The following is a 15,939-nucleotide window of genomic DNA, read 5'->3' on the forward strand; positions in this document are numbered from 1 at the left end:
CTAACAACATGTCCAAAGCAATTCTATTCTGGAATGCTATCAGGGAAGTTGAAGCCAATTGATCATGGACAGTTTCAAACCTGCTTTGTGTCCAATTTCCTAGTTTTTGTACATTGTAGTGAATATAGTTGATCCTGTCTATGTTTTTGTTCAATGTACATCACCAACAGATACTTGATTCAAATCCTGCAACTACTTGATCTGTTAATTTATATTCATCTATAGCATCTATGTATGTAGAGTCTCCCTCAATCTGCCAAGCTGCTTCTCTGCACTTCCTATCACACCAATCATGTGGATTTAACACTAAATGGTCCATCTGTTACTTCATCTACTAACATAGGATATAACCATAAAGTAATTAAGCACAGAGTCCTGTTACTTTTGAAGGTAATCAATCAAACAACCACCACCAAATGTCTCCTCTAGAGACTAGTTTAAAACACTTATTTACTTTTACAACTGTAATACACCATACTGCAATGAGATTTCCCAATTTATTACCTCTCTCTGTCATATTTATACATGTATAGTGTCCAGTGGTGATTCGCTTATGGAAAACTGATTTATCCTTATCTGCTCTAATTACAGGAAAAACAGAATCCTTGTGCTGACACATTTCATTAGGATTAGTTTGATTCATTACTTCCATCACACAGAGTTGTGGTATCACAGCTGGAATTATTTATAATAAAAGCCTTGAACCCAAACACACAACACAATCTCTTTTAGTCATGTTAGCCCTTGCTCTACCATCAATAATCAGTTATTATTTGTTCCTGATACTCCTGTAATAACCTGGAACTTAGTCATTTATGGTTAACTTTCCTAACATAATTTTCACTCTCTTCGCTCTGTTACCTGGATTGCATTATCAGCTTTATGGAACTTAAACAACTTCTTTTAATAACTAGCATAAGCAGTGGTGCCCCACTCTGGTGTCCAATTATTTCCTTCATCAGCTACCATCATGGACCATGAGGTGTCTCTTCTATCATTAGTTAAGTACCATTTATAACTTCTATAATCCTGTCCTTTCCTTCCTCGTTTGGTTAAGCTAATGAGTGGGATCAGCACCACAGCTATGGATTTAGATTTCACGCACACTTGAATACCATAAGTATAAGAAGTTTGTTTATTGCACATAGTTAGGTTATCTTACCTACCTTGATTTAGCGCTACTTGTTTCATATAACTCATAACAGATGTTGTTACATTCTAATTCATCTTGACTGGTTTCCAGAAATACCAGAAAAAAAAAAAAGAAAAAAAAATATATAACCACCCAGCATCGGAAAGCATTGCTCATTCATCTAGAAATCATTTTGGCTGAAATTTTCACTCCTCTAAATGGTTCCAGTGTCTTAATTGTCTTCACTGACTTTCGGGTCTCTCCAACCACTAAATGTCTGGGTCCACCCTATTATCAGTCTGTAAATCACTTCCCCTGACGGAGCTTTCAACCGAAATGATCTTTTTACAATGTGTAAGGTGAATCCAGGTTCATCTCTCAGTTATTTTACTGCCCTGGCAGTGGTTAATAATACCTAATATGGATCCTCCCACTTAGGTGAATACCAATGCTTCTTCTTTACACTCCTTATTAACACCCAGTCTCCTGATTTCATTAGTTAGTTTTCCTGCTGGGAAATAGAACATTCGTCATTAGTTTAAATTTATTTCTGTTGGTTTCTAACATACTCCTTATATAATCAACTAGGTTAGCTTCTTCATCTAACTCCCACTTATTTTTTAACTGTGGTAATCTGTATGGTCTTCCACATAACATTTCATAGGGTGTTAGCCCTGAGGTAGTTGTAATGTTTAATTGGAAGTAGTTCTATCTGTTTAGAAAATGCATCTATAATGACTAAACAGAACTTTTTCCCTTCACTATGGTTTAACTCAATAAAATCCATATGAATTGTTTGAAAAGGGTATCTTAGTTTTGCAAATTGTCCCCTTCGTTGTCTTAAATTCCCTTGTGGATAATGTTTTACACATGCTAAACATGTTTTACAAAAATTTTTAATAAGAATTTTTAGAATTTAATCAATATGTTATATAATATTAATATATCTGTCCTACTATTCCCCCCTGTTGAGACATTATGAAACACGATGGCTCAAATATTGCTTCCATTTATAGGTTCTTTGGTAGGACAGGTTTATTATCTGGTCATATATAGTTTTTATCTTTTAATGCAGCTCCATGTTTTTTCCACATTTCTATCTCCTGTAGTGAGCTTTGTTGTTGCATCTTTTCTAACACTATATCCATTGTCACCAATACATATCCTGTTTGTGTCTTCTCCCTCTCATCTTTTTAGAGAAATCATTCACATAAACTATTTCGTGATCCTGCAAATCACTTCTAATTTTTTTCTTTTTTTCCTAATTCTGCAGTATTAATGCTGAAACTGCATGGGAAACTCTTAAGGTTAAAAGGTTAAACAACACTATTGCAGCACTGCAACTGTCATTTTAGGCAGCAATTACCGCTCTCACACAATATAGTTGCGCACACGCAACACTATCTAGTTTTGAAAAGAAATAGGCTATTATTTTCATTTTATCTCCATGTTGTTGAACCAGAACTGAAGTCATAAAATGTCCCTTGCAATCTACCATCTGAACAAACGGTTTACTATAATCTGGTAATGCTAAAGCAGTACTGGAAACTAGAACTTGTTTTATGTTCGCTTCTACACTCCATTTCAATTTAGACGTCATTTTCAGCTCTTCCTCATACATTAATTTGTTTAATGGAGTTACTATTTCTGCATAATTTGGCACCCAGTTTCTACAATAATTAGTTAGTCCAAGGAAGGACATCATTTGCTTTTTTGTTACTGGTTTTAGAACTTGTAATATTGCAGTCTTTCTTTCTTCTACAATTGCGCGTCCCCCTGCGCTAAGATTGTGATTTGCAGCCCGTACTTAACCCATATGGGGCCCATCTGAACATGCTGGCTGGGAATGAGGATATGCACCCGCGAACACAGAACGAGCACTTTTATCGTTGATATTGACAAAGCTGTATCGCAAGACTGAAATAGTGAGGATTTTCTTTTCTGAACACAAAACGAACACCGTTCGCGTCGATATTGAAAAAGCGGAATCACGAGCCTAAAAGATTGAGGATTTGCTCCTGAGAACAGAAAACGAGCACCGTTTGTGTCGATATTGAAAAAGCTGTATCGCAAGCCTGAAAGAGTGTGGATATTCTCCTTGGAACCCAAAACGAGAACCATTTGCGTCAATATAAAAAAAGCTGTATCGCAAGCCTGAAAGAGTGAGGATTTGCTCCCGCGAACACATAACGAGCACTGTTAGCGTTGTTTCTGAGAAAGCTTTTTTTCAATGCTGATAGAGTAAGGATTTGCTCTTGCGTACACAGAACGCGCACTGTTAACGTCCTTAATAAAAAAGCTGTACTGCAAGACTGAAAGAATGAGGATTTTTTCCCGCGAACACAGTAGGAGTATTGTTAGCATCCTTAATGAAAATCTATATTGCAAGACTGAAACAGTGCTTGTGTTAACACAGAACTAGCACTGATAGCACTGATAGCGTCGATATTGAAAAAGGTGTATCGCAAGACTAAAAGAGTGAGGATTTGCTCCCGCGAACACAGTACAAATACTGTTAGCGTCCTTAATGAAAAAGCTGTATAGCAAGACTGAAAGAGTAAGAATTTGCTCTTGTGAACCCAGAACGCGCACTGTTAGCATCAATATTTAAAAAGCTGTATCATAAGACAGAAAGCGTTAGGATTAGATCCCCCTAACACAAAACAAGCACCGTTCACGTCAATATAGAAAAAGCTGTATCACAAGACTGAAAGAGTGAGGAGTTGCTCTTGCGAACACAGAACGCGCACTGTTAGCGTTGTTTCTGAGAAAGCTGTATCGCAATGCTGAAAGAGTGAAGATTTGCTCTTGCATACACAGAACGCGCACTGTTAACGTCCTTAATAAAAAAGCTGTACTGCAAGACTGAAAGAATGAGGATTTTCTCCCGCGAACACAGTAGGAGTATTGTTAGCATTCTTAATAAAAATCTATATTGCAAGACTGAAACAGTGCTTGTGTTAACACAGAACTAGCACTGATAGCACTGATAGCGTCGATATTGAAAAAGGTGTATCGCAAGACTAAAAGAGTGAGGATTTGCTCCCGCGAACACAGTACGAATACTGTTAGCGTCCTTAATGAAAAAGCTGTATAGCAAGACTGAAAGAGTGAGGATTTGCTCGTGTTAACACAGAACGAGGACTGTTATATTTAAAAAGCTGTATAGCAATCCTGAGAGAGTGAGGATTTGCTCCCACGAACATAGAAAAAGCACTGTTAGCGTCGTTACTGAAAAAGGTGTATTCACAAGACTGAAAGAGTGAGGAGTTGCTCCGTGAACATAGAACAAGCATTGTTAGAGTTTTTTCTGAGAAAGCTGTTTCACAATGCTGATAGAGTGAGGATTTGCTCTTGCGAACACAGAACGCGCACTGTTAGCGTCCTTAAAGAAAAAGCTGTATTCCAAGACTGAAAGAGTGAGGATTTGTTTGTGTTAACACAGAACGAGCACTGTTAGCATCGATATTGAAAAAGCTGTATCGCAAGACTGAAAGAGTGAGGAGTTTCTCTGCGAACACAGCACTAGCACTGTTAGCATCGTTACTGAAACAACTGCATCGCAAGACTGAAAGAGTGAGGAGTTGCTCCTCGAACACAGAACGAGCACTGTTAGTGTCGATATTGAAAAAGTTGTATCGCAAGACTGAAAGAGTGAGGAGTTGCTCCGCAAACACAGAACTAGCACTGTTAGCATCGTTACTGAAACAGTTGCATCGCAGGAATGAAAGAGTGAGGATTTGCTTCCGCGAACACAGAACGAGCACTGTTAGCATCAATTTTGAAAAAGCTGTATAGTAAGAGTGAAAAAAGAGGATATGCTTCCGCGAACATAGAACGAGCACTGTTAGAATTGATATTTAAAAAGTTATATCGCAAGACTGAAAGAGTGAGGATTTGCTCCCGTAAACACAGAACGAGCATTGTTAGTGTCGATATTGAAAAAGCTGTATAGCAAGGGCGAAAGAAAAAGGATATGCACCCGCGAACACAGAACGAGCACTGTTAGAGTCGATATATAAAAAGCTGTATCGCAGGACTGAAAGAGTGAGGATTTGCTACGGTAAACACCGAACGAGCACTGTTAGAGTCGATATATAAAAAGCTGTATCTTAGGACTGAAAGAGTGAGTATTTGCTCGTGTTAACACAGAATGAGAACTGTTAGAGACTTTACTGAAAAAGCAAAATCTCAAGACTGAAAGAGTGAGGATTTGCTCCCGCGAACACAGAGAGAGCACAGTTATATTTAAAAAGCTGTATCGCAAGCCTGAGAGAGTAAGGATTTGCTCCCACAAACACAGAAAAAGCGCTGTTAGCATCGTTACTGAAAAAGGTGTATTCGCAAGACTGAAAAAGTGAGGAATTGGTCCCGCGACCACAGAACGCGCACTGTTAGCGTCCTTAATGAAAAAGCTGTATTCCAAGACTGAAAGACTGAGGATTTGCTACTGCGAACACAGAATGAGCACTGTTAGCGATGTTTCTGAGAAAGCTGTAATCGCAATGTTGAAAGAGTGAGGATTTGCTCTTGCGAACACAGAACGCACACTGTTAGAGTCCTTAATGAAAAAGCTGTATCGTAAGACTGAAAAATTGAGGATTTCCTTGTGTTAACATAGAACAAGCACTGTTAGCGTCGATATTTAAAAAGCTGTATCGCAAGCCTGAGAGAGTAAGGATTTGCTCCCACAAATACAGAAAAAGCACTGTTAGCATCGTTAATGAAAAAGCTGTATTCCAAGACTGAAAGACTGAGGATTTGCTCCTGAGAACAGAAAACAAGCACCGTTTGCATCGATATTGAAAAAGCTGTATCGCAAGCCTGAAAGAGTGAGTATTAGCGCACGCTAGCACAACCCGAGCACCGTTCGCGGCGATATAGAAAAAGCTGTATCGCAAGCCTGAAAGAGTGTGGATATTCTCCTTGGAACCCAAAACGAGAACCATTTGCGTCAATATAAAAAAAGCTGTATCGCAAGCCTGAAAGAGTGAGGATTTGCTCCCATGAACACATAATGAGCACTGTTAGCGTTGTTTCTGAGAAAGCTTTTTTTCAATGCTGATAGAGTAAGGATTTGCTCTTGTGAACCCAGAACGCGCACTGTTAGCATCAATATTTAAAAAGCTGTATCATAAGACAGAAAGCGTTAGGATTAGATCCCCCTAACACAAAACAAGCAGCGTTCGCGTCAATATAGAAAAAGCTGTATCACAAGACTGAAAGAGTGAGGATTTGCTCTTGCGAACACAGAACGCGCGCTGTTAGCGTTGTTTCTGAGAAAGCTGTATTGCAATGCTGAAAGAGTGAGGATTTGCTCTTGCGAACACAGAATGCGCACTGTTAGCGTCCTTAATGAAAAAGCTGTATTCCAAGACTGAAAGACTGAGGATTTGCTACTGCGAACACAGAATGAGCACTGTTAGCGATGTTTCTGAGAAAGTTGTATCGCAATGTTGAAAGAGTGAGGATTTGCTCTTGCGAACACAGAACGCACACTGTTAGCGTCCTTAATGAAAAAGCTGTATTGTAAGACTGAAAGATTGAGGATTTCCTTGTGTTAACATAGAACAAGCACTGTTAGCGTCGATATTTAAAAAGCTGTGTCGCATGACTGAGAGAGTGAGGAATTTCTCCCGCAAACACAGTACGAATACTGTTAGCATCCTTAATGAAAAAGTTGTATTCCAAGAGTGAAAGAGTGAGTATTTGCTCGTGTTAATACAGAACGAGCACTCTTAGAATCGATATTGAAAAAGCTGTATCGCAAGACTGAAAGAGTGAGGACTTGCTCCCGCGAACACAGAATGAGCACTGTTAGCGTCCTTAATGAAAAAGCTGTATCTCCCACCAGAAAGAGTGAGGATTTGATACTGCGAACACAGAACGAGCACTGTTAGTGTTGTTTCTGAGAAAGCTGCATCGCAATGCTGAAAGAGTGAGGATTTGCTCTTGCGAACACAGAATGCGCACTGTTAGCGTCCTTAATGAAAAAGCTGTACCACAAGACTGAAAGAATGAGGATTTTCTCCCGCGAACCCCATAGGAGTATTCTTAGCATCCTTAATGAAAATCTATATCGCAAGACTGAAAGAGTGAGGAGTTGCTTGTGTTAACAGAGAACAAGCACTGTTAGCGTCGATATTGAAAAAGCTGTATCGCAAGCCAGAGAGAGTGAGGATTTGCTCCCGCGAAAACAGAACAAGCACTGTTAGGGTCTTTAATAAAAAAGGTGTATAGCAAGACTGAAAGAGTGAGGATTTGCTCCCACGAGCACAGTATGACCACTGTTAGCGTCCTTAATGAAAAAGCTGTATAGCAAGACTGAAAGAGTGAGGATTTGTTCCCACGAACATATAAAAAGCACTGTTAGCGTCGTTACTGAAAAAGGTGTATTCGCAAGACTGAAAAAGTGAGGAATTGGTCCCGCGACCACAGAACGCACACTGTTAGCGTCCTTAATGAAAAAGCTGTATTCCAAGACTGAAAGACTGAGGATTTGCTACTGCGAACACAGAATGAGCACTGTAAGCGTCTTTACTGAAAAAAGTGTATTCGCAAGACTGAAAGAGTGAGGAATTGCTCCCATGAACATATATCGAGCACTGTTAGCGTTGTTTCTGAGAAATCTGTATCGCAATGTTGAAAGAGTGAGGATTTGCTCTTGCAAACACAGAACGCACACTGTTAGCATCCTTAATGAAAAAGCTGTATCGTAAGACTGAAAGATTGAGGATTTGCTTTTGTGTTAACACAGAACGAGCACAGTTAGCGTCGATATTTAAAAAGCTGTATAGCAAAACTGAGAGAGTGAGGATTTTCTCCCGCGAACACAGAGTGAGCACTGTTGGCGTGTTTACTGAAATAGGTGTATTCGCAAGACTGAAAGAGTGAGGAGTTACTCCGCGAACACAGAACAAGCACTGTTAGCGTCCTTAATGTAAAAGCTGTATCGCAGGACTGAAAGCTTGAGGAATTGCTCTTGCAAAAACAGAAAAAGCACTGTTAGCGTCGATATTTATATAGCCGTGTTGCATGACTGAAAGAGTGAGGATTTGCTAGTGTTAACACAGAACAAGAACTGTTTGAGTCCTTAATGAAAAAGCTGTATCGCAAGACTGAAAGAGTGAAGATTTGCTTCCGCAAACACAAAACGAGCACTGTTAGCGTTGATATTAAGAAACGTGTATCTTTTTAGTAATGATGCTGTTTGTTCTGTGTTAACACAAGCAAATCTTCACTCTTTCAGTCTTGCAATACAGGTTTTTCAATATCGAGCAAACGGTGCATTTTTGTGTTTTAAGGAGCAAATTCACAGCATTTCAGGCTTGCGATACAGCTTTTTAATTTTCGATGCTAACAGTGCTCGTTCTGTGTTTGTGGGAAAAAATTCTCACTCTTTCAGTCTTGCTATACAGCTTTTTTTAAATTGAAGCTAACAATGCTCCTTCTGTTTTTGCGGGAGGAAATCCTCACTCTTTCAGGCTTGCATTACAGCTTTTTCATTATCGACGTGAACGGTGCTCGTTTTGTGTTCTTAGGAGCACATACTCACTCTTTCATTCTTGTGATACAGCTTTTTCAATAACGACGCGAACGGTGCTCGTTTTGTGTTCTAAAGACCAAAAACTCACTCTTTCAGGCTTGCGAAACAGTTTTTTCAATATCGACGCACACGGTTCTCGTTTTGTGTTCTAAAGACCAAAAACTCACTCTTTCAGGCTTGCGAAACAACTTTTTCAATATCGACGCAAACGGTGCTCGTTTTGTGTTCTAAAGACCAAAAACTCATTCTTTCAGGCTTGCAAAACAGCTTTTTCAATATCGATGCAAACGGTGCTCGTTTTGTGTTCTAAAGACCAAAAACTCATTCTTTCAGGCTTGCGAAACAGCCTTTTCAATATCGACGCAAACGGTGCTCGTTCTGTGTTCTAAAGATCAAAAACTCATTATTTCAGGCTTGCGAAACAGCTTTTTCAATATCGACGCAAACGGTGCTTGTTTTGTGTTCTACACACCAAAAACTCATTCTTTCAGGCTTGCGAAAAAACTTTTTCAATATCGATGCAAACGGTGCTCTTTTTTTGTTTGCGGTACCAAAAACTCATTCTTTCAGGCTTGCGAAACAGCTTTTTCAACATCGACGCAAACGGTGCTCGTTTTGTGTTCTACAGACCAAAAACTCATTCTTTCAGGCTTGCGAAAAAGCTTTTTCAATATCGACGCAAACGGTGCTCGTTTTGTGTTCTACACACCAAAAACTCATTCTTTCAGGCTTGCGAAAAAGCTTTTTCAATATCGACGCAAACGGTGCTCGTTTTGTGTTCTACACACCAAAAACTCATTCTTTCAGGCTTGCGAAACAACTTTTTCAATATCGACGCAAACGGTGCGCGTTTTGTGTTCTACCGACCAAAAACTCATTCTTTCAGGCTTGCGAAACAGCTTTTTCAATATCAATGCAAACGGTGCTCGTTTTGTGTTCTACAGACCAAAAACTCATTCTTTCAGGCTTGCGAAACAACTTTTTCAATATCGATGCAAACGGTGCTCGTTTTGTGTTCTACCGACCAAAAACTCATTCTTTCAGGCTTGCGAAACAACTTTTTCAATATCGACGCAAACGGTGCGCGTTTTGTGTTCTACACACCAAAAACTCATTATTTCAGGCTTGCGAAACAACTTTTTCAATATCGACGCAAACGGTGCGCGTTTTGTGTTCTACAAACCAAAAACTCATTCTTTCAGGTTTGCGAAACAACTTTTTCAATATCGACGCAAACGGTGCTCGTTTTGTGTTCTACACACCAAAAACTCATTCTTTCAGGCTGGCGAAAACAACTTTTTCAATATCAATGCAAACGGTGATCGTTTTGTGTTCGCGGGACCAAAGACTCATTCTTTCAGGCTTGCGAAACAGCTTTTTCAATATCAATGCAAACGGTGCTCGTTTTGTGTTCTACAGACCAAAAAGTCATTCTTTCAGGCTTGCGAAACAGCTTTTTCAATATCGATGCAAACGGTGCGCGTTTTGTGTTCTACACACCAAAAACTCATTCTTTCAGGCTTGCGAAACAGCTTTTTCAATATCGATGCAAACGGTGCTCGTTTTGTGTTCTACAGACCAAAAACTCATTCTTTCAGGCTTGCGAAACAGCTTTTTCAATATCGACGCAAACGGTGCGCGTTTTGTGTTCTACACATAAAAAACTCATTCTTTCAGGCTTGCGAAACAGCTTTTTAAATATTGACGCAAACGGTGCTCGTTTTGTGTTCTACAGACCAAAAACTCATTCTTTCAGGCTGGCGAAAACAACTTTTTCAATATCAATGCAAACGGTGATCGTTTTGTGTTCGCGGGACCAAAGACTCATTCTTTCAGGCTTGCGAAACAGCTTTTTCAATATCGATGCAAACGGTGCTCGTTTTGTGTTCTACAGACCAAAAAGTCATTCTTTCAGGCTTGCGAAACAGCTTTTTCAATATCGATGCAAACGGTGCGCGTTTTGTGTTCTACACACCAAAAACTCATTCTTTCAGGCTTGCGAAACAACTTTTTCAATATCGATGCAAACGGTGCTCGTTTTGTGTTCTACAGACCAAAAACTCATTCTTTCAGGCTTGCGAAACAGCTTTTTCAATATCGACGCAAACGGTGCGCGTTTTGTGTTCTACACATAAAAAACTCATTCTTTCAGGCTTGCGAAACAGCTTTTTCAATATCAATGCAAACGGTGCTCGTTTTGTGTTCTACAGACCAAAAACTCATTATTTCAGGCTTGCGAAACAGCTTTTTCAATATCAATGCAAACGGTGCTCGTTTTGTGTTCTACAGACCAAAAACTCATTCTTTCAGGCTTGCGAAACAGCTTTTTCAATATCGATGCAAACGGTGCTCGTTTTGTGTTCTACAGACCAAAAACTCATTCTTTCAGGCTTGCGAAACAGCTTTTTCAATATCGATGCAAACGGTGCGCGTTTTGTGTTCTACACACCAAAAACTCATTCTTTCAGGCTTGCGAAACAACTTTTTCAATATCGATGCAAACGGTGCTCGTTTTGTGTTCTACAGACCAAAAACTCATTCTTTCAGGCTTGCGAAACAGCTTTTTCAATATCGACGCAAACGGTGCTCGTTTTGTGTTCTACAGACCAAAAACTCATTCTTTCAGGCTTGCGAAACAACTTTTTCAATATCAATGCAAACGGTGCTCGTTTTGTGTTCTACAGACCAAAGACTCATTCTTTCAGGCTTGCGAAACAGCTTTTTCAATATCAATGCAAACGGTGCTCGTTTTGTGTTCTACAGACCAAAAACTCATTATTTCAGGCTTGCGAAACAGCTTTTTCAATATCAATGCAAACGGTGCTCGTTTTGTGTTCTACACATAAAAAACTCATTATTTCAGGCTTGCGAAACAGCTTTTTCAATATCAATGCAAACGGTGCTCGTTTTGTGTTCTACAGACCAAAAACTCATTCTTTCAGGCTTGCGAAACAGCTTTTTCAATATCGATGCAAACGGTGCTCGTTTTGTGTTTGCGGGACCAAAAACTCATTCTTTCAGGCTTGCGAAACAGCTTTTTCAATATCGACGCAAACGGTGCTCGTTTTGTGTTCTACACACCAAAAACTCATTCTTTCAGGCTTGCGAAACAGCTTTTTCAATATCGATGCAAACGGTGCTCGTTTTGTGTTCTACACACCAAAAACTCATTCTTTCAGGCTTGCGAAACAACTTTTTCAATATCGACGCAAACGGTGCTCGTTTTGGGTTCTACAGACCAAAAACTCATTCTTTCAGGCTTGCGAAACAGCTTTTTCAATATCGATGCAAACGGTGCTCGTTTTGTGTTCTACAGACCAAAAACTCATTCTTTCAGGCATGCGAAACAGCTTTTTCAATATCGATGCAAACGGTGCTCGTTTTGTGTTGTACACACCAAAAACTCATTCTTTCAGGCTTGCGAAACAACTTTTTCAATATCGATGCAAACGGTGCTCGTTTTGTGTTCTACAGACCAAAAACTCATTCTTTCAGGCTTGCGAAACAGCTTTTTCAATATCAATGCAAACGGTGCTCGTTTTGAGTTCTACAGACCAAAAACTCATTCTTTCAGGCTGGCGAAACAGCTTTTTCAATATCGACGCAAACGGTGCGCGTTTTGTGTTCTACCGACCAAAAACTCATTCTTTCAGGCTTGCGAAACAGCTTTTTCAATATCAATGCAAACGGTGCTCGTTTTGTGTTCTACACATAAAAAACTCATTCTTTCAGGCTTGCGAAACAGCTTTTTCAATATCAATGCAAACGGTGCTCGTTTTGTGTTCTACAGACCAAAAACTCATTCTTTCAGGCTTGCGAAACAGCTTTTTCAATATCGATGCAAACGGTGCTCGTTTTGTGTTCTACACATAAAAAACTCATTATTTCAGGCTTGCGAAACAGCTTTTTCAATATCAATGCAAACGGTGCTCGTTTTGTGTTCTACAGACCAAAAACTCATTATTTCAGGCTTGCGAAACAGCTTTTTCAATATCAATGCAAACGGTGCTCGTTTTGTGTTCTACACATAAAAAACTCATTCTTTCAGGCTTGCGAAACAGCTTTTTCAATATCAATGCAAACGGTGCTCGTTTTGTGTTCTACAGACCAAAAACTCATTCTTTCAGGCTGGCGAAAACAACTTTTTCAATATCAATGCAAACGGTGATCGTTTTGTGTTCGCGGGACCAAAGACTCATTCTTTCAGGCTTGCGAAACAGCTTTTTCAATATCAATGCAAACGGTGCTCGTTTTGTGTTCTACAGACCAAAAAGTCATTCTTTCAGGCTTGCGAAACAGCTTTTTCAATATCGACGCAAACGGTGCGCGTTTTGTGTTCTACACACCAAAAACTCATTCTTTCAGGCTGGCGAAAACAACTTTTTCAATATCGATGCAAACGGTGCTCGTTTTGTGTTCTACAGACCAAAAACTCATTCTTTCAGGCTTGCGAAACAGCTTTTTAAATATCGACGCAAACGGTGCTCGTTTTGTGTTCTACAGACCAAAAACTCATTCTTTCAGGCTTGCGAAACAGCTTTTTCAATATCAATGCAAACGGTGCTCGTTTTGTGTTCTACAGACCAAAAACTCATTCTTTCAGGCTGGCGAAAACAACTTTTTCAATATCAATGCAAACGGTGATCGTTTTGTGTTCGCGGGACCAAAGACTCATTCTTTCAGGCTTGCGAAACAGCTTTTTCAATATCAATGCAAACGGTGCTCGTTTTGTGTTCTACAGACCAAAAAGTCATTCTTTCAGGCTTGCGAAACAGCTTTTTCAATATCGATGCAAACGGTGCGCGTTTTGTGTTCTACACACCAAAAACTCATTCTTTCAGGCTTGCGAAACAACTTTTTCAATATCGATGCAAACGGTGCTCGTTTTGTGTTCTACAGACCAAAAACTCATTCTTTCAGGCTTGCGAAACAGCTTTTTCAATATCGACGCAAACGGTGCGCGTTTTGTGTTCTACACATAAAAAACTCATTCTTTCAGGCTTGCGAAACAGCTTTTTCAATATCAATGCAAACGGTGCTCGTTTTGTGTTCTACAGACCAAAAACTCATTATTTCAGGCTTGCGAAACAGCTTTTTCAATATCAATGCAAACGCTGCTCGTTTTGTGTTCTACACATAAAAAACTCATTCTTTCAGGCTTGCGAAACAGCTTTTTCAATATCAATGCAAACGGTGCGCGTTTTGTGTTCTACACACCAAAAACTCATTCTTTCAGGCTTGCGAAACAACTTTTTCAATATCGATGCAAACGGTGATCGTTTTGTGTTCGCGGGACCAAAGACTCATTCTTTCAGGCTTGCGAAACAGCTTTTTCAATATCAATGCAAACGGTGCTCGTTTTGTGTTCTACAGACCAAAAAGTCATTCTTTCAGGCTTGCGAAACAGCTTTTTCAATATCGATGCAAACGGTGCGCGTTTTGTGTTCTACACACCAAAAACTCATTCTTTCAGGCTTGCGAAACAGCTTTTTCAATATCGATGCAAACGGTGCTCGTTTTGTGTTCTACAGACCAAAAACTCATTCTTTCAGGCTTGCGAAACAGCTTTTTAAATATCGACGCAAACGGTGCTCGTTTTGTGTTCTACAGACCAAAAACTCATTCTTTCAGGCTGGCGAAAACAACTTTTTCAATATCAATGCAAACGGTGATCGTTTTGTGTTCGCGGGACCAAAGACTCATTCTTTCAGGCTTGCGAAACAGCTTTTTCAATATCAATGCAAACGGTGCTCGTTTTGTGTTCTACAGACCAAAAACTCATTCTTTCAGGCTTGCGAAACAACTTTTTCAATATCGATGCAAACGGTGCGCGTTTTGTGTTCTACCGACCAAAAACTCATTCTTTCAGGCTTGCGAAACAACTTTTTCAATATCGATGCAAACGGTGCTCGTTTTGTGTTCTACAGACCAAAAACTCATTCTTTCAGGCTTGCGAAACAACTTTTTCAATATCGACGCAAACGGTGCGCGTTTTGTGTTCTACACACCAAAAACTCATTCTTTCAGGCTTGCGAAACAACTTTTTCAATATCGATGCAAACGGTGCTCGTTTTGTGTTCTACAGACCAAAAACTCATTCTTTCAGGCTTGCGAAACAGCTTTTTCAATATCGATGCAAACGGTGCTCGTTTTGTGTTCTACAGACCAAAAACTCATTCTTTCAGGCTTGCGAAACAGCTTTTTCAATATCGATGCAAACGGTGCTCGTTTGTGTTCTACAGACCAAAAACTCATTCTTTCAGGCTTGCGAAACAGCTTTTTCAATATCAATGCAAACGGTGCTCGTTTTGTGTTCTACAGACCAAAAAGTCATTCTTTCAGGCTTGCGAAACAGCTTTTTCAATATCGATGCAAACGGTGCGCGTTTTGTGTTCTACACACCAAAAACTCATTCTTTCAGGCTTGCGAAACAACTTTTTCAATATCGATGCAAACGGTGCTCGTTTTGTGTTCTACAGACCAAAAACTCATTCTTTCAGGCTTGCGAAACAGCTTTTTCAATATCGACGCAAACGGTGCGCGTTTTGTGTTCTACACATAAAAAACTCATTCTTTCAGGCTTGCGAAACAGCTTTTTAAATATCGACGCAAACGGTGCTCGTTTTGTGTTCTACAGACCAAAAACTCATTCTTTCAGGCTTGCAAAACAACTTTTTCAATATCAATGCAAACGGTGATCGTTTTGTGTTCGCGGGACCAATAACTCATTCTTTCAGGCTTGCGAAACAGCTTTTTCAATATCAATGCAAACGGTGCTCGTTTTGTGTTCTACAGACCAAAAACTCATTATTTCAGGCTTGCGAAACAGCTTTTTCAATATCAATGCAAACGGTGCTCGTTTTGTGTTCTACACATAAAAAACTCATTCTTTCAGGCTTGCGAAACAACTTTTTCAATATCGACGCAAACGGTGCTCGTTTTGTGTTCTACACACCAAAAACTCATTCTTTCAGGCTGGCGAAAACAACTTTTTCAATATCAATGCAAACGGTGATCGTTTTGTGTTCGCGGGACCAAAGACTCATTCTTTCAGGCTTGCGAAACAGCTTTTTCAATATCAATGCAAACGGTGCTCGTTTTGTGTTCTACAGACCAAAAAGTCATTCTTTCAGGCTTGCGAAACAGCTTTTTCAATATCGATGCAAACGGTGCGCGTTTTGTGTTCTACACACCAAAAACTCATTCTTTCAGGCTGGCGAAAACAACTTTTTCAATATCGATGCAAACGGTGCTCGTTTTG

This window comes from Girardinichthys multiradiatus, chromosome 14, assembly GCF_021462225.1.
Source record: "Girardinichthys multiradiatus isolate DD_20200921_A chromosome 14, DD_fGirMul_XY1, whole genome shotgun sequence".
Classification (NCBI taxonomy): Eukaryota; Metazoa; Chordata; class Actinopteri; order Cyprinodontiformes; family Goodeidae; genus Girardinichthys; species Girardinichthys multiradiatus.